General features: G+C 37.5%; 1 protein-coding gene across 1 annotated transcript in view; it reads left to right on the top strand.

Moving 5' to 3' along the window:
- The window catches only part of LOC102403002 (histone H4), a 30,303-nt gene that overhangs the window by 9,047 nt on the left and 506 nt on the right, over nucleotides 1-20,750 (top strand). The window contains exons 3-4 of the mRNA XM_044941190.2: nucleotides 16,463-16,569; nucleotides 20,158-20,295. The gene's annotated coding sequence lies outside the window, so the exon portion shown is untranslated. The remainder of the gene's footprint in view (nucleotides 1-16,462; nucleotides 16,570-20,157; nucleotides 20,296-20,750) is intronic.

The raw sequence follows: 20,750 nt of genomic DNA, 5'->3' as shown, positions 1-20,750 counted from the left end.
TGGTGATGGACAGGGAGGCTTGGCGTGCTGCAATTCATGGGGTTGCAAAGAGTCAGACATGACTGAGCAACTGAACTGAACTGAATATTCCATTGTGTATATGTACCACAACTTCCTTATCCATTCATCTGCCAATGGCCATCTAGGTTTCTTCCATGTCCTAGCTATTGTAAATAGCTCTGAAATGGACATTAAGGTACATGTGTCTTCCGTGGCTCAGATGGTAAAGCATCTGTCTATGATGCGGGAGACCCGGGTTCGATCCCTAGGTTGGGAAGATCCCTTGGAGAAGGAAATGGCAACCCACTCCAGTACTATTGCCTGGAAAATCCCATGGACAGAGGAGCCTGGTAGGCTACAGTCCATGGGGTCGCAAAGAGTCGGACACGACTGAGCGACTTCACGTTCACGTCTTCCCAAGATGATGGAGTAATAAACAGGGAGACCACTTCATTTTAAAGTCAACACATTCATGTTAAAGTCAACACATTGACTTTGTGTTATCTTTTTTCTGATATTTTTCAGAAATCTGTTTATTGTTATCTTCTTCAAAAATAATTTATCTTTTTAAAAACTTTAAACAATTTTTACTTATATTATGTTTTGTAATTTCCTTAATATCATTTTTTACCATGTCTCCAAAACCTGTTATTCCCAGTACATTTTAGATTTTTAATTTTTAAAATAAAGGTGTAAGTTATGACTTTGGATTTATTTCTGTTATAGCTTTGGACGAATAGCAAACTTTTGAAATGTTATAGTATATTTTATTATTTGTCATAATAATAAAGTTTTACTTTTATATCATCTCATCCTAACCTAATTATTAAAGAGGTTAAAATTTTACCCACAGTTGTAATGTTTTCTTGTTTTAGTTATCAGTATTAATTTCTAGTTATTAATTTGGGCTAGAAATTTGTGAGCTCTGTAATTTCTTCTTTTTGGAAATTATTGAAATTTCATATATGACCAGTTTTGAAAATGTCTTCTGGATCTTGGATAAGGAGGCATAACATGTGTTTTAAAATATGACAACTCAGTTTATATCTATTTATTCAATATTGCTAATTATTGTATTTTCAAAATAGACTCTATGGCTGTTTTTATCTACTCAGTACATATTGCTCCTGATAGTATCTTGTCACCTATGTTTCTGTTTCTGTCAATTTATCCTCATATTTTGAATAGTATTTATTTTACAGAATTCTTTTTTTTGATTTGGTATTTAAACTTCATGACTGCCATACCTTCTTTATAGGTTGTTACCTTTTATCCCTCTGAGTAACTCTTTTGGTTTAATTTTATTTTTTTGGCCTTTGGGTATCAATGAACTTGAATTCCATTTATTTATTATTATTTTGCCTCATCTGATGTGCTGTTTTGTCACCTGCAATTCTTAATACACCAGCGATCTAGTTCCTTTTTCTAGGTTCTTGAGCTTTAAAGTTAGGTTGTTGACTTGAGATATTTCTTGATCTTCATTCTTCATTCAAGCTTTTCTTCTTGTTTCTGATCATCCACTTGTCTCTTTATTTTTGTTAAAAACTATACCAGCCTGTTCTATGTGTTAGTTGCTCAGTCATGCCCGACTCTTTGCAACCCCATGAACTGTAGCCCACCAGGATCCTCTGTCCATGGGATTCTCCAGGCAAAAATACTGGAGTGGGCTACGGTGTTCTCCACCAGGGGAATCTTCCCCACCCAGGGATCGTCTCCTGCATTGCAGGCAGGTTCTTTACCAGTGAACCACTGAGGAAGCCCTTTCTCAAATTTGAATGAAGGGAAAACTGTCCTACAGACTTCTTGTATTAGTTTAAGACATTTTGATTTTTATGTTACTTAAATGTCAAAGTACAGCAGATGCTTACTCTTTATGCTTACAGTTCATATTAAAGATACTGTGAAAGCAGACTTTATAAATTACTTACCAGAAAACTATAAATCAGTATGTTATTATAAAATCTAATATAATTGATAATGATGTTTTGCTTAAACTATGTCTTAAAAAGCAAAAGTATATTTTGCTTATTGTTAACTATTTGGCTTTCCTTGAAACATTTTTTTGAGTCATTATCATTGTTATCTTCCTTTTTTTAATTATGAACTTGTTTTTAACAGATTCATTATTTTGGCAAGCCAGTTAATTTACTAGTACACTTCAAAATGATCTAAAATACCTTCTTCGTTTATTGTGCTTATATATTAGTCGCTCAGTCATGTCTGACTCTTTGTGACCCCATGAACTACAGTCCACCAGGTTCCTCCGTCCATGGAATTTTCCAGACAAGAATACTGGAGTAGGTTTCCATTCCCTTCTCCAGGGAATCTTCCTGATCCAGGGATAGAACCCATGTCTCCTGCATTGCAGGCAGATTTTTTACCATCTGAGCCACCAGAGAAACCTATATATATATATGTCAGTTATGTATATATGACACTACTATGGCTAGGTAACTTGAATATTTTTTGTTTTATGCAAAGGTAGCATCCATCTAATACATCTGCTTGCCATGTAAATATGCTATCAGGGCTTTAGATATGATATTGTTCCTTCTGGGAAGAAAAGTTTCTTGGCATAATTAGATGAAAAGAAATTAAAGGTAGAAAAGGGAAATAAGGACAATAGGAAAATACATATAAATATGAAAATGTCTGAAAGAATTAAACTGCCAGTCATTATTTTGGGAGAGCAGTGTTATTAGGAAAGGAGTAAAACATTCACAAAAGTCATTTTTACTTTTTAATCCATAAATGCTGTGTTTATATAATAATTTTAATTTAAAATTATGGAAAGTTTTAAAAATTAATTAACTCATTTTTGTCTTACTTGCATGAAAGGTCTCACTTCTTTTCCTAGCAAGATCCAAACCTCTCATCTGGTAATTGACTTTTTTTGTCACTTCCATTTCTTATTCCTAGAGGTCCAAAATTGTTTTAGGATTAAAAAAAAATACTCAGTGAAGTAACTTCCTTTTTAACATAATAATTTTGTTCCTTTCACTAAATTTAAATAATCTTTGATTTTGTGGTAATGATCAGAAAAAATATATATGAGGAAGATGACAAAAATAAAGATTACACAAAATATCATCTTTTTCTCCTTTGCTTATGCTATAGCTATAAATAGGACAGAGTCAGAAGCAGTGAGAATAACCATTAAAATTGTCATTTATTCCAGGCTATATCCTGACAACAGAATTAATTTAAAACTTGGAACATAAATGTGAATCATTACAGATTGACTCTTTTGCATGAAGCAATTTGTAGAGAATCAGCAGACAATTGGTGGTTTGAATTCTTAATAGTAAAATGGTACATTTTAGCTAGACCAGTAGATGTGAGATGTAGTTTATATATAAATGCTTCAAGAAATGAGAAAACTTTCTCTACTACTGCCCATACAAAAATCAGCTTCCCATTCTGCACTTTGCTTTTGCCTAGCTCACTTTGACTATCGTTTAACTTGGTGTTTCAAGTCAGGTACTGTACAGGAGAAAAAATCCACATGATCCAATATCCATGATCTTCTGATATGTCCTTACTGAGGTACCAGTTGGATCTTTAGTGAAGGGCTTTGATAAAGACTTTTGTATTCAACCCCACAAAGGTAATGACCCCTTGTGAATCATGGATCTGGGTTACCCATGGACTGTGGATTTTGTTATGTTACAACTGACCAAGAAGACTGTTGTCATGCACAGATAGATGGAGCTGTGGTTCTGACTGGGTACTTACCTGCTCGGGGTGGCAAGACAAATACCAGGTGAGGACTGAAACTTTTAGCTTCAAAAACAACGGCTAAATAACTCATTAAGCTTTTATATTTCTTTATGCCCCAGTGTGATCATTCCTATCTCCACTTTTAGTTGTATAATTAACTGTAGACAGTTTCTTGATATTTGTATCATCTAGACATGTAGATGGACATGAGTTTTGAGTAAACTCTGGGAGTTGGTAATGGACAGGGAGGCCTGGTGTGCTGCAGTCCATGGGGTCACAAAGAGTCAGATACAACTGAGTGACTGAACTGAACTGAGATATATAGAAATACTTCTGTTATTCTCAGATGAACATTTAATATATTTATCAAGTTGGTCTTAATTTGCTAAAATGGAACCTACTCTTTGCAGTGAAACAATCAAGTTAGCATGGGCATTTAAAAAAATGTACTGGTAATTTGATTTAAATAATCAATTCAGTCAAAATCATCATGCAGTTGATACCCTGCTATTAAATAATTTATCTTTTTCTGGAATTATGAAATAAATATGTAATAACAGCTGTAGGTGTAAGCTAGATATTGACAACCCCATTTAGTTTTATCAACCATAGAATTTACCTTTTCATGTATCTTGGACTCTGTAACAGTGTCCAGTCTGATAGGAATGTGGTGGTGTTGTATAGTCGCTATGTTGTGTCCAGCTCTTTTGGGACCTCATGGACTGTAGCCTTGCTAGGCTCCACTGTCCATGGGATTTCCCAGGTGAGAATACTGGACTGGGTTGCCATTCCTTCTCCAAGGGATCTTTCTGACTCAGAGGATCCAGCAGATTCTTTACCTCTGAGTCACCAGGAAAGCCTTTATAAGAATGTAGCTAATTAAAATTATATTCATAAGGTAGATGATTTCATGAGAAATGAGAAAACCTAGATTCTTATGCTAGTAACAAGGCAGGCTATTTTTGCTTTATCTTTGCAGAGTAGAAAGTAAATGTTAGCAATCTGGCAATAAAACTTTTACACTGTTGGAGTAAAAGATATGCAGGAGCCATAGAGGCAATGATAGAAGCAATAATATTCAAACTTAAAAAACCAGGAGTCAGACTTAAAATTTCCTATGTGAAGTGGGGCTGACATATCTGTAGGGACATCATAAGATTTTTTTCTATTTGATTTGATATCATTCACTTATATTACTTTTTTAACTTTTTTTTAAGATCCATTTTGAGAAACAGCAATTTATAATTTGAGTGAGATTAATATTGTAATTAGCCTGAAGCATTAACATCTCCCTTTTATTGTTGTCTGTAAACTGTTTACAAGGAATTGTAATTTCTTCTTGGTCATTTAATTATGTCTACCAGGGCATATGAATATTTCAGTATCCTTGTGGCCCAGCTAGTAAAGAATTCGCCTGCAATATGGGAGACCTGGGTTCAATCCCTGGGTTGGAAAGATCCCTTGGAGAAGGGAGCAGCTATCCACTCCAGTATTCTGGCCTGGAGAATTCCATGGACTGTGTACTCCGTGGAATCACAACGAGTTGGACACAACTGAGCAACTTTCACTTATTATCTTGAGTGGGAGAGACGCAACCCAGTACAGAAACTTCAGTCTCTTTATGTCTTTTCAAAAAGCCCTTGTCTCTGGTTAAGCCATATATATTCAGACCCACACTAATTCCTGGTGTATGGTGGGTTTGGGATTTTCAGTAAAATTTGTTGTAGTCACCAACCAAAGAGATTGTTGCCAGGAAAAACCAATGGAGAGCTATGGTTCTAGTTGGAGGTTAATTTCAAAATCATGCCACATTAAATCCCAAGTATAAATCATGCACAGATTACCCATTGGAGCAATATTTGTACCCAAGGATTGGGGAAAATTCATGTTCAATAAAATAAGACTGCCTAAATAAACAATAAAAAACAGCTGCATGATGAAATATTGTGCAGTTATTTGAAAAGTAAGAATGAAAATCTCTGTACAGATGTGAGCATAGTTCTAGGAACTTTTGCCTTTAAATGATGTCAGTAGACAAGAAAGGAAGTTAAAGAATATATATTCCTCTATGCTTTTAAAAAGCTGAAATGATTTAAAGTGAAATTAATAAAAACTGTTACCTACGTAAGGTCGGTAGAACAGGATACAGGGGACAGTGATTAGAATGAAATTACGTACATCATTTTTACATTTGATTATTTCTTACTGACTTGTAGATGTCTTACGGTAATATGTGCATATTAACCCTTTGGTGTTGTTCATACTACAATTTTCTCTTAGTTGTATTTTCACTCTTTATAGTGCATTGATGAATAGAAGTTCATAATTCTAATGTAGGAGAAAACCTAGCTTTTCCTGTGTGATTTTCACTTTTTCTTGTTGTCCTAAAACATCTCACCCTCCCTGAATATTCAGCAGATTATTCTAATCTTATACAGACTCTTCCAAAGGATAAAAAAAAGAAACAATGCTCCCCAACATATATTATGAGACTGGCACAACCTTGACCCCGAAACCTGACATAGGCAGTACTTTCTCATGTTATAAATGTACATTATGGATAAATATCACTCAAGACATAGATGTAAAAGTCCAAATAAAATAATAGCAAACCAAATCTAGCAATGTATAAATGAGAAAATAAGTATATATCATTACTAAGTGGAGTTTATTTCAGGATGCAACTATTCCAGCAATAGTTCAGTATGATAAATATACTGATATCATTTCCTCATGAAAAAATAAAAGTAGAAAAAACATTTGATCATATCAATAGGTAGAGAAAACAGTATAACTAAACCATTGTTTATGTTTAGAAACTTGGAACCTACAAATTGAAGGAAATGTCATTAACATGGTAAAATAATCTGAAAAAATAGAAACTGAATTCCTACAGTGAATTTCGTGGTGAAATGTTAGATATCATTATCTTTAAAATAGGAAATACAGCAAGATATATATTGTTAGGTGAAAGCAGTACGTTAGAAAAGAGGGAAAATAAGGATATAAAAACAATCTTACCAACCCACCTAGGCAAATTAAGATGCATAGTCTCCTGATTTCTATTTGGAGCAATATAATAAAAAGAGAAAAAAAATCACTTAGTAAATGATGTGCTTTTATATACAAAAAAAACTTTCATTTACAAATTATTAGTGTGCAATAAAAGCAAGTTTGCCAGATACAAGATCAATACAAAAAGTTTTAAATTTCTATACATAAACAGTAAGATTTTTAAAATACAACTTACAAAAATTGACTTACAAGAACAACAAAAGTATATAATACATAGTAGTTATGAGTAATTCTAATAAGTAATATACGGTATACTTATATAGAAAATAGTAAAACTTCATTTAGATGCATCAATAAAGACGTGAGTAAAGGGACAGACCATGTTCCTGAATAAGAAAACTCAAAATACTAAAGATGTCAAATATCCCAGATTGATCATGCTCATAAATGTTAACCTTTACATACACTATACTCTAAAAATACTATGGAAAAAAATTACTTTTTTTTTAAGTAGAAGGATATTTTACGTGCCTTTCTAGCTTCTTTGTCTATGCCCTAAAGTATTTTACATTCCTTCCAAGTGTAATAATGGGAAATGGAAAATAGAAAAATGCAAGTTCTATACTGGTGTGGAGAGAATATTAAAGTTGATTATAAACAATGAAAAAATGTCATGAGATAGTAGTCCTTGGAAGATTAATACTGATAACTGTAATAAACTGCCTTATAAGGCTTTGTGCTTTTCAAATTGCTGCAGTATCTACTTTTTATTTTAATTCCTCAAGGTCTTTTAAAATATTTATTGAATTTTGACTGCAGTTTTCTAGGAGCTGGAGGTACAGAAATAAGTAAGACAACTCAATTCCTTGAATTACTACACTTAAATTCTAATAAGGGAGGCATATTAATTAACAAATGAGATAGTATCATATAATGATAACTTTCATAAAGTAATGTGAAGTAACATAATAGAGAGTGACTAGGGGAGAGGGGTGTTCTTTAAACTGGTTAAGCACAACTGGTGTCTCTAGGAGGTGCCACTGAGTTGAAATCTGATAACAATAAAGATACCAGTGGCAGAGCGTTCCCAGCCGTGGGAGCAGTTGATGCAAACGTCCTTAAGTGAGTGCAGTTTAGCAAGGCAGAGAAGGATAGGTGAGGAGACCTACAACGTGATAAGTACCATGTAAAGTAGTAGTTCTCAAAGCATGGTCTGTGGACTCCTTGGGTGAAGGTCCTCAAGACACTTTAAAGGGTCAGCAGAGTTACATTATTCTCAGAAGAATACTATTTTCCGAAGAAAAATACACTATTTTCAGAAGAAAACAGGATATTTGCCTTTACAAATAGATGAGAAAAGAGAAGCAAAAGGTTAGGGAGAAAGGGAAAAATATACCTGACTAAATGCAAAGTTCCAGAGAATAGCAAGGAGAGATAAGAAAGCCTTCTTACTTGAACAATGCAAAGAATAGACGAATGGGAAAGACCACAGATGTCTTCAAGAAAATTGGAGATACTAAGGGAACATTTCATGCAAAGATGGACATGATAAAGGACAAAAATGGTAAGGACCTAACAGAAGCAGGGGCATCCCCTGTGGCTCAGATGGTAAAGAAAGTGGAAAACTGAAAGTCACTCAGTCGTGTCCAACTCTTTGCAACCCCCTGGACTATACAGTCCATGGAATTCTCCAGGCCAGAATACTGGAGTGGGTAGCCTTTCCCTTCTCCAGGGGATCTTCCCAACCCAGGGATTGAACCTAAGTCAACCTCAATGCAGGCAGATTCCTTACCAGCTGAGCCACAAGGGAAGCTCCAGATGGTAAAGAATCTGCCTGCAATGCAGGAGACGTTGGTTTGATCGCTGGGTCGCTAAGATCACCTGGAAAAGGGAATGGCTACCCACTCCAATATTTTTGCCTGGAATATTCCATGGATAGAAGAGCGTGGCAGGCTACAGTCCATGAGGTTGCAAAGAGTCAGACATGACTGAGCGACTAAGTGTGTATAACAGAAGCAGAAGAGATTAAGAAAGAGGTGGCAAGAAAACAAAGAAGAGCTATACAAAAAAGGTCTTAATGACCCAGAAAACCATGATGATGTGCTTGGTCACTCACCTAAAGCTAGAAATTTTGGAGTGTGAAGTCAAGTGGGCCTTAGGAAGCATCACTACAAAGCTAGTGGAGGTGATGGAGTTCCAGCTGAACTTTTTCAAATCCTAAAAGATGATGCTGTGAAAGTGCTGCACTCAATATGTCAGCAAATTTGGAAAATTCAGCAGTGGCCCCAAGACTGGAAAAGGTCAGTTTTCATTCCATTCCCAAAGAAGGGCAATGCCGAAGAATGTTGAGGAGTCTTGCATCTATATTCATCAGTGATATTGTCGTGTAGTTTTCTTTTTTTTGTGTTTTCTTTGTCTGGTTTTGGTATCTGGGTGATGGTGGCCTCATGGAATCAGTTTGGAAGTGTTCCTTCCTGGGCAGTTTTTTGAAAGAGTTTTAGAAGGATAGATATACAGTTCAGTTCAGTCTCTCAGTCGTGTCCGACTCTTTGCAACCCCATGGATTGCAGCATGCCAGGCCTCCCTGTCCATCGCCAGCTCCCAGAGTTTATCCAAGCTCATGTCCATTGACTCAGTGATGCCATCCAGCCATCTCATCCTCTGTTGTCCCCTTCTCCTCCTGCCTTCAATCTTTCCCAGCATCAGGGTCTTTTCAAATGAGTCAGCTCTTTGCATCAGGTGGCCAAAGTATTGGAGTTTCAGCTTCAACATCAGTCATTCCAATGAACACTCAGAAGTGATCTCCTTTAGGATAGACTGGTTGGATCTCCTTGCAGTCCAAGGGACTCTCAAAAGTCTTCTCCAACACCACAGTTCAAAAGCATCAAGTCTTCAGTGCTCAGGTTTCTTTGTAGTCCAACTCTCACATCCATACACGACTACTGGAAAAACCATAGCCTTGACTAGACCGACCTTTGTTGGCAAAAGAATGTCTCTGCTTTTGAATATGCTATCTAGGTTGGTCATAACTTTCTTTCCAAGGAGTAAGCATCTTTTAATTTCATGGCTGCAGTCACCATCTGCAGTGATTTTGGAGCCCAAAAAAATAAAGTCTGCCACTGTTTCCCCATCTATTTGCCTTGAAGTGATGGGAGCGGATGCCATGATCTTAGTTTTCTGAATGTTGAGCTTTAAGCCAACTTTCTCATCTCCTCTTTCACTTTCATCAAGAGGCTCTTTAATTCTTCTTCACTTTCTGCCATAAGGGTGGTGTCGTCTGCATGTCTGAAGTTATTGTTAGTTCTCCCAGTAATCTTGATTCCAGCTTGTGCTTCATGCAGCCCAGCGTTTCTCATGATGTACTCTCCATATAAGTTAACTAAGCAGAGTGACAATATACAGCCTTGACGAACTCCTTTCCCAATTTGGAACAAGTCTGTTGTTCCATGTCCAGTTCTAACTGTTGCTTCCTGACCTTCATACAGATTTCTCAAGAGGCAGGTCCAGTGGTCTGGTATTCCCTTCTCTTTCAGAATTTTCCACAGTTTATTGTGATCCACACAGTCAAAGGCTTTGGCATAGTCAGTAAGGCAGAAATAGATGTTTTTCTGGAATTCTCTTGCTTTTTCGATGATCCAGCAGATGCTGGCAATTTGTTCTCTGGTTCCTCTGACTTTTCTAAAACCAGCTAGAACATCTGGAATTTCACAGTTCACATTTTGCTGAAGGATAGGCATTAGCTCCTCTCTAAATGTTTGATAGAATTCTCCTGTGAAGCCATCTGGTCCTGGGCTTTTGTTTTTTGGGAATTTTTTGATTGCAGCTTCAATTTCAGCGCTTGTAATGGGGTTGTTCATAATTTCTATTTTTTCCTGATTCAGTCTTGAAAGATTGAACTTTTCTAAGAATCTGTTCATTTCTTCCAGGTAATCTATTTTATTGCCATATAGTTGTTCATAATAGTATCTTATAATCCTTTGTATTTCTGCATTGTCTGTTGTAACCTCTTCTTTTTCATTTCTAATTTTGTTGATTTGATTCTTTTCTCTTATTTTCCTTGGTGAGTCTGGCTAAAGGCTTGTTGATTTTGTTTATATTCTCAAAGAACCAGCTTTTAGTTTTATTAATCTTTACTATTATTTCTTTCATTTCTTTTTCACTTATCTCTGCTGTGATCTTTATGATTTCTTTCCTTCTACTAATTTTGGGGGTTTTTTTGTTCTCTTTTTCCAGCTGTTTCAGGTGTAAAGTTAGGTTGTCTATTCAATGCTTTTCTTGTTTCTTGAGGCAGGATTGTATTGCTATAAACTTACCTCTTAAAACTGCTTTTGCTGCATTGCATAGGTTTTGAGTTGTCATGTTTTCATTGCCATTTGTTTCTAGAAATTTTTTTTTCCCTTTTGATTTTTTCAATAACCTGTTGGTTATTTAGAAATGTATTGTTTAATCTCCATGTGTTTGTGTTTTTTGCAGTTTTTTTCTTGTAATAGATATCTAGTCTTATAGCATTGTGGTCAGAGAAGATGCTTGATACGATTTCAATTTTGTTAAATTTACTGAGGTTTGATTTGTGACCCAAGATGTGGTCTATCCTGGAGAATGTTCCATGTGCACTTGAGAAGAAAGTATATTCTTCTGCATTTGGATGGAATGTCCTGAAGATATCAATAAGATCTGTCTCATCTGGTGTATAATTTAGACTTGTGTTTCCTTATTAATTTTCTGTTTTGATGATCTTTCCATTGGTGTGAGTGGGTTGTTAAAGTCCCCTACTATTATTGTGTTACTGTCAATTTCTCCTTTTATGTCTGTTAGCATTTGTCTTATGAACTGAAGTGTTCCTGTGTTGGGTGCATAGATATTTACAATTGTTATGTCTTCCTCTTGGACTGATCCCTTGATCATTATGTAGTGTCCTTCCTTATCTCTTGTAATATTCTTTATTTTAAGGTCTGTTTTGTCTGATATGAGGATTGCTACTCCAGCTTTCTTTTGCTTCTCATTTGCATGGAATATACTTTTCCATCCTCTCACTTTCAGTCCATATGTGTCTTTAGGTCTGAAGTGGATTTCTTGTAGACAGCATATATATGGTACTTTTTGTTTTTTTATCCAGTCAGTCAGTCTGTGTCTTTTGGGTGGAACATTTAATCCATGTACATTTAAAGTAATTATTGATACACATGTTCTTATTGCCATTTTCTTAATTGTTTGGGGTTGATTTTGTAGATCTTTTTTCTTCTCTTGTATTTCTTGACTATATAAGTCCCTTTACCATTTATTATAAAGCTGGTTTGGTGGTATTGAATTCTCTTAACTTTTGCTTGTCTGAAATGCTTTTTATTTCTCCATCAATTTTGAATGAGATCCTTACCAGGTACAGTGATCTTGGTTATAGATTTTTCCCTTTCAGTACTTTAAATATATCCTTCCATTCCCCTCTGGCCTGCAGAGTTTCTGCTGAAAGATCAGCTGTTAAGCATATGGGGTTTCACTTGTATGTTACTTGTTGCTTTTCTCTTGCTGCTTTTAATATTCTCTCTTTATGTTTAGTCTTTTTTAGTTTGAATATTATGTTTCTTGGCGTGTTTCTCCTTGGGTTTATCCTGTATGGGACTCTTTGCACCTCTTGGACTTGATTGACTATTTCCTTTTCCATGTTGGGGAAATTTTCAGCTATAAGCTCTTCAAAAATTTTCTCATACCCTTTCTTTTCCTATTCCTCTTCTGGGATCCCTATAATTCGAATGTTGGTGCATTTGATATTGTCCCAGAGGTCTCTGAGACTATCCTCAGTTCTTTTCATTCTTTTAACTTTTTTCTGCTCTTCAGAAGTTATTTCCACCATTGTATCTTCCAGCTCACCGATTCGTTCCTCTGTTTCAGATATTCTGCTATTGATTCCTTCTAGAGTATTTTTAATTTCAGTAACTGTGTTGTTTTTATGTTTATTCTTTAATTCTTCTCAGTCTTTAATTTATTCTTGCATTTTTTTCCATTTTGTTTTCAATATTTTTAATCTTTACTATCATTATTCTGAAATTTTTTTCATGTAGTTTGAGTATTTCCTGTTCGTTTATTTTGACTTCTTTGTTTCTAGTTTGTTCTTTCATTTGTACAGTATTTCTCTGCCTTAAAAAAAAATTTTTTTAACTTATTGTGTTTGAGGTCTCCTTTCCCCAGGCTTCAAGCTTGAAATCTACCTTCCTTTCTTCCTTTCTGCTCTCCTAAGTTTAGTCCAGTGATTTGTATAAGTTTCATATAGAGTGAGATTTGTGCTGAGTTTTTTGTTTGTTTGTTTTTCCTCTGATGGGCAAGGCTGAGTGAGGTGGTAATCCTGTCTGCTGATGATTTGGTTTATATATTTTTTTGTTTGTTTGTTTTTTAGATGAGGTGTCCTACACAGGGTGCTACTGGTGGTTGGGCGATGCCTGGTCTTGTATTCAAGTGGTTTCCTTTTTGTGAGTTCTCACTATTTTATACTCCCTAAGGTTAGTTCTCTGGTAGTCTAGGGTCTTGGAGTCAGTGCTTCCACTCCAAAGGCTCAGGGCTTGATCTCTGGAACAAGCAAACCTTGACACTGGTAAGAGAAATTTAGCTGGAACTGTGCATGAACTGTCAAGGCCAAACATGGGCTGGCAATATGTAGAGTCCCTTGGACCATTTGGAAGGGACCTCTCAGGACCAAGAGGAGAGTCGTGCTGACTTTTCTGTAGCATCTCCTGGCAATCTTGATTCCAGCTTGTGAGTCATCCAGTCCAGCATTTCTCATGATGTACTCTGCATGTGAGCTAAGTAATAAGCAGGGTGAAAATATACAACCTTGTCCACCTCCTTTCCCAGTTTTGAACCAGTCTATTGTTCCATGCTTTTTGCATGTTCTGATTTAGGGATTGTTTTCTCTTCATCTGAGGATACCTTTTCTAGAAGTCCTCTACTTGAAAGAGGGAATTTGAAATTTATCTCAATTTTTGTCTACTTTGTCCTACTTTATTCAACTTAAAACCAAGCTGTGAAAATGTTTTGTTATTCCTAACCATCTCTCTTAACCATCCTTCTTTCAGGAGGAAACACATAGCCTGTTTTTTATTGTTGTTGTTTTTTAAGCCTCTAGTTCTTCTGTAATCATGCAGAAATTCTCCATCAGTAGAGCTGTATACCCTGAGTAGCAAGCATAAACTGCAGGAGAAAATGGCCACCCACTCCAGTATTCTTGCCTGGAGAACCCTGTGGACAGAGGAGCCTGGCAGGCTACAGTCTGTGGGGGTCACAAAGGTTGGACACGACTGAGTGACTAAGCATACTTAGCAACCATACACAAGATATTCAATACCAGGAATTTCTTGATCCAACTTCCTCCATTTTTTCATGATAAAGTTGTAATATAGCAGGACCCTATGGAGCCATCCAGGGATGGACCCCATCCCCAGGTCCTCTGCTCTAGCTCCTCTGTGAACTACCTAGCTAACAGTATCTGATGCACATTTCCTGAGTTGTTTTTCAGAAGCTAAAATCCCCACCAAATGGAAGAAATGAACTATTTGATGACCATGAGCTGTCAGACATAGTGGAGCCTGAGCCTTGATGGTGTTAACCCCTGTGACACTGCACTGTTCCCTCATCACCAACCGATCAGAGAACTGCAGGAGCTGGTCACATACCCTGGGACTCCCCGCCTCCCTTGGTCTTTAAGAATGCCTCCCTGAAACCCATTGGGAATCTGGGTTTTTAGAGCCTCAGCTGTCCCAGACTTTTTGTCTGGTGCCTGTAATAAAAACTGCACTTTCCTTCATCACAACCCAGTCAGTGGCCTTATGTGGGGGTGGGTGGACCCGAGTTTGGTTCAATAGCAAAATCCAAACCGGCATCATTATCATTCCTGCTGATTTCACGTTTGTGTTTCAGACTGCTCATGGAGCTTGCTCTTGAAATTTATGCCAGAAATTCTTACTCGTCCCTACAGTCACATCCTCATATGACTATATTTTCTTCCCTGACAAATTTACAGTTTTGTACTCTGTCTTGTTGGCTCTTGGCCTCCATTTCTCTGACACACACCTTAATTTAAATACTCTCCTATTTCACAGGGATGTTATGAGTGCCAGCTGTAAATGGGTTTGGTTTCTTTCTCACAGTCTGTTTTTACATCCTTACTTGTTAGGGACAGTCTATCACTGTCTAGATCTCAAAAGTCTATAAACGTGTTTGAGACCTAAAAGAAAGAAGTCTTGGCTCCAAAAAAAAAAAAAAAACAAAAAACACAAAAAACAAAAAACTGGTATATTATTCCAACTTGTTGTCATTTAGTTGATTTGTGTCTGACCTTTTGTGACCCCATGGACTACAGCACATGCCAAGCTCCTCTGTCCTCCACTATCTCCCAGAGTTTGCTCAAATCCAGTAGCAAAACTGTAAGACTCCTTTCAATTTTTTACAGACCTTTTTTTAAACAAAATGTGTTAAATGTAGCCATGTCTGATACATTTGATATGATATGTCTTTAGGCAACCAGTTTCTTCAATCTTGAAGGATTAATAAGTTTTCTTCCCTTGACCTTCTTATCCCTTTCCATCTAATCCTATTTCACCAGGCACTTGCTCCTTCTTCAAATAATTTTGCCAAGTTTTAAACATTTGACAGATTTGCTTTTCCTAATCTGATACATAATGTGAAAAGGAATATTTGCCATTCTACATTTCAGAATTTCTGTTCTTTCTCTCAAATATATCCTGCTAATGCAGTGTAAATATATTTCAAATAATAAAAAAGTTTATCTAAATAAACATAAACTTTTGTTCCTGTGGTAGATTCCAAATATTTGTTTTTGGGATAATGTTTTAATCACATCTAGTTACACAGTTATTTCTTGAATACAACTTAAAATTTCTTTCCACTACCACTCTTTTCTAATAAAGTGAAGTTGTCATATTCTTAGCTTTTTCATTTCAATTAATTTCAGTTAAAATTAGAGAAGATATACCTACTATACCCAAAAATAGCACAAAGGAAGAAGCCGTTGATCCTGCCGTTTAGAGAATGGCATCCAGGAATAACAATCACTAACTAGGTTACCCTCTGAGTTACCAGGGAGGCCCAAGAATATTGGAGTGGGTAGCCTATCTCTTCTCCAAGGAACCTTCCCATCCCAGAAATTGAACTGGGGTCTCCTGCACTGCAGGCAGATTCTTGACCAGCTAAGCCACCAGGGAAGCCAACTAGGTGCCAGGAACTTTATAACATCATTTTCTGCTTTAATTAAACCAAACTTACCCATACAAGAATCTGCAAAGTTCATAATAACAGTAGTTACTAGAAACTTAACAGAATAGTTAGTAGAAACTTAATTTTCATTTGTTGGAGCTCTTGTGAATATTTCTGGAACTTGCCAGGCATGTCCTGAATTTTGTCCAGTAAGTCTATTTGTCCTATGGACATGAGGGTCTGCAGCGGATTCTGCCCCCTGGTGGCTACAGTCTGCTCATTCACTGAAGTCCCCCAGTGGGTGCAGCAACAGCTCCCATAGCCCCAGACATTCCGCGAGGATTCGCAAAGCTCCAGAACAGGCTGCCAACTTTTGATCAAGTGAAGAACAACATTCCTCTGCTTTGTGTGAGGGAGCCTGTTAGAGAGCCCCTGAGCAGTTATATCTGTGACTCAGTATTCTACTGAGCAGTGTATCAGGTGGTTTTAGTTTTGTATTCGAGGTCTTTTTCTCTTCTGAACTAAGGTCTGCATGTACAGACTGGATTGAAGATGGGCTTGAATAATCTGGCAGCTGTTGTTTGGCTGTTTCCCTGAGAATGAATCACCTATGGTGTGACTGTTGAACTCCAGGTGAGTGAATATTGTCTGGACAAATCCCATCCATCACCTGGCACACCTATCCACGTCCAGACGCCACCAAGGGTCATAGCTCAGGCTTCTTGGCTAGAATAGAAATAAAATTTATCTTATAATAAAGAAAACTGAAGATAAGCAAATGTAAGTAATCTGCCCAAGTTCATATGCTTAACAAAGGTCTGAGACATGATTCAAATCCAGCTTCAAGTTTTGTGGGTTTGGATTTTTTGTTTAAGAATATCAGACTGCCTCCTGAGATTCAAAGAAGCTCTTCTTTACCTCTAGATACACAATTCTGTTGTTTAAATGCTTGCCCGACATTTTCTACTACCTAGAGAAGCATCAGTAAAAAAAACTGGCAATTACTCTATTTGTAAGAAGTTTATACTTCAAGGAACTGATCAGTTTTTTTTTTTCCTTCTTTCCCAAGCTATTATTTTAACCCATATAATTATGAGGAAGTAATTCTTCAGCTGCCCTTGAAGGAAGGGAGTAGGGGGTGGGTAGGGGTGGGGAAGAGTAACCTTTGACTTCTCTACAGGAGAATACAGAGTTCCTTTTTCAGAATTGACTTGTCAACCCAATATCCACTCTTTGGCAGCCTAGGGTCTGTTTCCTTCCGTGTGTTGGAGGTAAGAGAAAATAAACAAAGTTATTTCCAGAGCACGGGGATCTTTATGACAGTTGAGATGCATTACTGCTGTCTCCAACGCATATTTCCCTTAGTATGTAAACATAGCCACCTGGACCCAGGAGGTAATGCAAGAGTCGCTGGGAAACAACAGAATTCCAGCTGCCCCTGCAAGTATATAACAATTATCTACTCCAGCCTTTCCTGAGCACATAAGAAGACTGTACAAAATGGGCTGGGGAAGGAGGGAGAAGAAGACTGTGTGTGCTAAGTCGCTCAGTCGTGTCTGACTGTTTGTGACCCTGTAGACTGTAGCTCGCCAGGCTCCTCTGTCCATGGGATTCTCCAGGCAAGAATACTAGAGTGGGTTGCCTTGCTCTCCTCCAGGAGATCTTCCCGACCCAGGGATGGAACTAGTGTCTCTTACATCTACCTACATTGGCAGGTGGGCTCTTTACCACTAGCACCACCTGGGAAGCCCCGAGGAAAACATTGTTCAAGGATTAAATAGAGTTTCTTTTGGAATGGGAACCAGGAAAACAAACAACCTTGTCAGCCTGAAGCGCCCAGGCACTGGTGCTGAATTTAGCTATTCAGCTCTAGTGTACAATAGTGATTTGAGTGTCAGTTGGGTTACCTGACCTGGAAATCTACATAAGATGACTTTGACTCTCATCTCATCCTTGTAGAAAGTCCAAAAACACTCCCCAGTATTTCATCAAGCCCTGAAGATTTAAACTACCATGATCATCTCTGACTTGAGACTGCTACTTCTGAGAATCACCTAGCCATCCCGTTCCTGTCCATCCATCTAGACACAGATGTGAGCACTTGTCCATAATTCCCAGAGGTTAGGCAAGTGGTGTCTGCCACAGACTTGACTAAAGGTTTGGGAAGAGTTACCCAGTGGGCTTGCCTGGTGGCTCAGATGGTAAAGAATCTGCCTACAATGTGGGATACCTGAGTTAGATCCCTGGGTTGGGAAGATCCCCTGGAGGAGGGCATGGCAAACCACTCCAGTATTCTTGCCTGGAAAATACCATGGACAGAGGAGCCTGGCAGGCTACAGGTCGCGGGGTCCCAAAGAGTCAGCCATAACTGAGGAACTTTCACCCAGTTTTACCAGTTTTAAATTCCCACTAGGGAATTTGGGGTTCATTTAACTCCAATGCTGAGACGGTTTAGGGGGCTCAATAAATCTATTGTATGGATGGAGTTAGGCATCTTTTCCTCAAGGAAAAGACAAGCAACCTACCACCTCTTATGTATTTTATATATCCTTGTTCTCAAGAGTTTTCAGTCCCCATCACGTTGGCTATTTCTTTCTATTGAGTTGACCAAAAGTTTTGTTCAGATTTTTCTGTACAGTGTTACTTAAAACCCAAATGAACTTTTTGGCCAACCCAATGCATAACTCCCATTTCTTTCCTTTTATCTCTTTCCATCTCTCCTCCTCATTCCCTTGTTCCTGGGTCAGCCCTGGGAACTTCACATTTCCTCATTTTATTATATCAAGCAGTTTATGTTTCTCTGTGCTTAACTCAGAAGGTTTGCATAACCAAACACACTTAAGTGAAAATGTTAGTCACTCTTTCATGTCCGACTCTTTGCAACCCCATGGACTGTCAGGCTCCTCTGTCCATGGAATTCTCCAGGCAAGAATACTGGAGTGGGTTGCCATTCACTTCTCCAAGGGATCTTCCGAAACCAGGGGTCAAACCCAGGTCTCCTGCGTGGCAGGCAGATCCTTTACCATTTGAGCTACCTTAACTCTTGAGTCCTCAACAAAACCATGTAGACTTTTAGTTACCTGAACCCATCTGGCATCATGTTATCCTGTGTGAATAGGACCAGTAAGTATTTCCTCCACAGGAAAAGACAGTAAAGTAGAAATCGTTTAAAATTTTTTATTTATACCTTAAAAGTTGTTTTTTTTTTAAATCTCAAAACATATTCATGTTTATTTATTCTCCCACTGGTTAATATAGGCCAGGTAATTTTCTTTGAACATTAGTCCTTAGATTGAACCTCTGTATCAGCTTTCTTGCTTTTTTTTTTTTTAATTAAAGTAGCTTTGCAGAAAAGTGATTCAGTTATGTGTGTGTGTGCATATACATATGTGTGTGTGTGTATATATATATATTTTTTTCAGATTCTTTTCCATTATGTTATTGTAAGATATTGAATGTAGTTCCCTGTACTATACAGTAGATCCTTGTTGTTTTATTTCATATATAATAGTATGTATCTGTTCGGAGAACACAATGGCACCCCACTCCAGTACTCTTGCCTGGAAAATCCCATGGACGGAGGAGCCTGGAAGGCTGCAGTCCATGGGGTCCCTGAGGGTCACACGACTGAGCGACTTCACTTTCACTTTTCACTTTCATGCATTGGAGAATGAAATGGCAACCCACTCCAGTTTTCTTGCCTGGAGAATCCCAGGGACGGGGGAGCCTGGTGGGCTGCTGTCTATGGGGTCTCACAGAGTCGGACACGACTGAAGTGACTTAGCAGCAGTAGCAGCAGTATGTATCTGTTAATCTCAAATTCCCAATTTTTCCCTCCCCACTATATCAGATTTCTTAAGCAAAATGCATCTTAATACTACTTTTGGTATTACATGTTTTAAGGTAATTGACAAGCTCTCCAAGGACAAAGTGTTTGTTAGGTTTCTTTGTTATTTTCCAGTGTTTTATAGCAATCTTTCCACAGCTATTTTCTTAGTAATTTGTTGTTGTTTAAAATTTTCAACAGTTTTAAAATTATTTTATCAGGTTTGTTGTTGTCAATAGGTCACATTCCACTGTTTTGCACCTCCATGGACTGTAACCTGCCAGGCTCCTCTCTGTCCATGGGATTTCCCAGGCAAGAATACTGGAGTGGGTTGCCATTTCCTACTCCGAGAGATCTTCCTGACCCAGGGATTGAACCCATGTCTCCTGCATTAGCAGGTGGAGTCTTGATCACTTCGGCAAATTTGGGCACAAACACAATGGACCCTTGGTAAACAAATGACTTGATTGGAGGAAGCAGAAGTACACACATCCAGTGGCTACAGGCATTCGGGGTGTATTTCAGCTAATCTGGTGAGTCTGTTAAATCATAGGTTCAGAAATGCTCTCATGTACAACTTGATGACCACAGCTAACACTGCTGTATGATGTACAGGAAGGCTGTTAAGAGAGTAAATTCTAAGTGTTCTTGTCACGAGGAGAATGTTTTCATTATTCTACTCTTTTCATTGTCTGTATATGACAAGATGGGTATTAGTTAAACCTATTATAATCATTTCACAACATACATAAAGCAAACCATCATGCTGTATGCCTTAAACTTATATAGTGATGTATGTGAATTATTTCTCAATAACATTGGAAAAAAGAGAAGTACTTTACTGTAGCCAGTTTTCCTCAACAAGTTCAAATCAGAATGTTTACTTTTGTGCTTATTTTTAAAAAAGCTTTCATGTTTTAGTTCCATCAGTTACATTAGTTCGTAAAATCCCTTTTGAACAACTCACTTTTGCATCTCCACTAAAATA

The sequence above is a fragment of the Bubalus bubalis genome, chromosome 4 (genome assembly GCF_019923935.1).
Source record: "Bubalus bubalis isolate 160015118507 breed Murrah chromosome 4, NDDB_SH_1, whole genome shotgun sequence".
Classification (NCBI taxonomy): domain Eukaryota; kingdom Metazoa; phylum Chordata; class Mammalia; order Artiodactyla; family Bovidae; genus Bubalus; species Bubalus bubalis.
The sequence above is the reverse complement of the archived record's forward strand: the minus strand, read 5'-3'. Positions and strand labels throughout refer to the sequence as shown.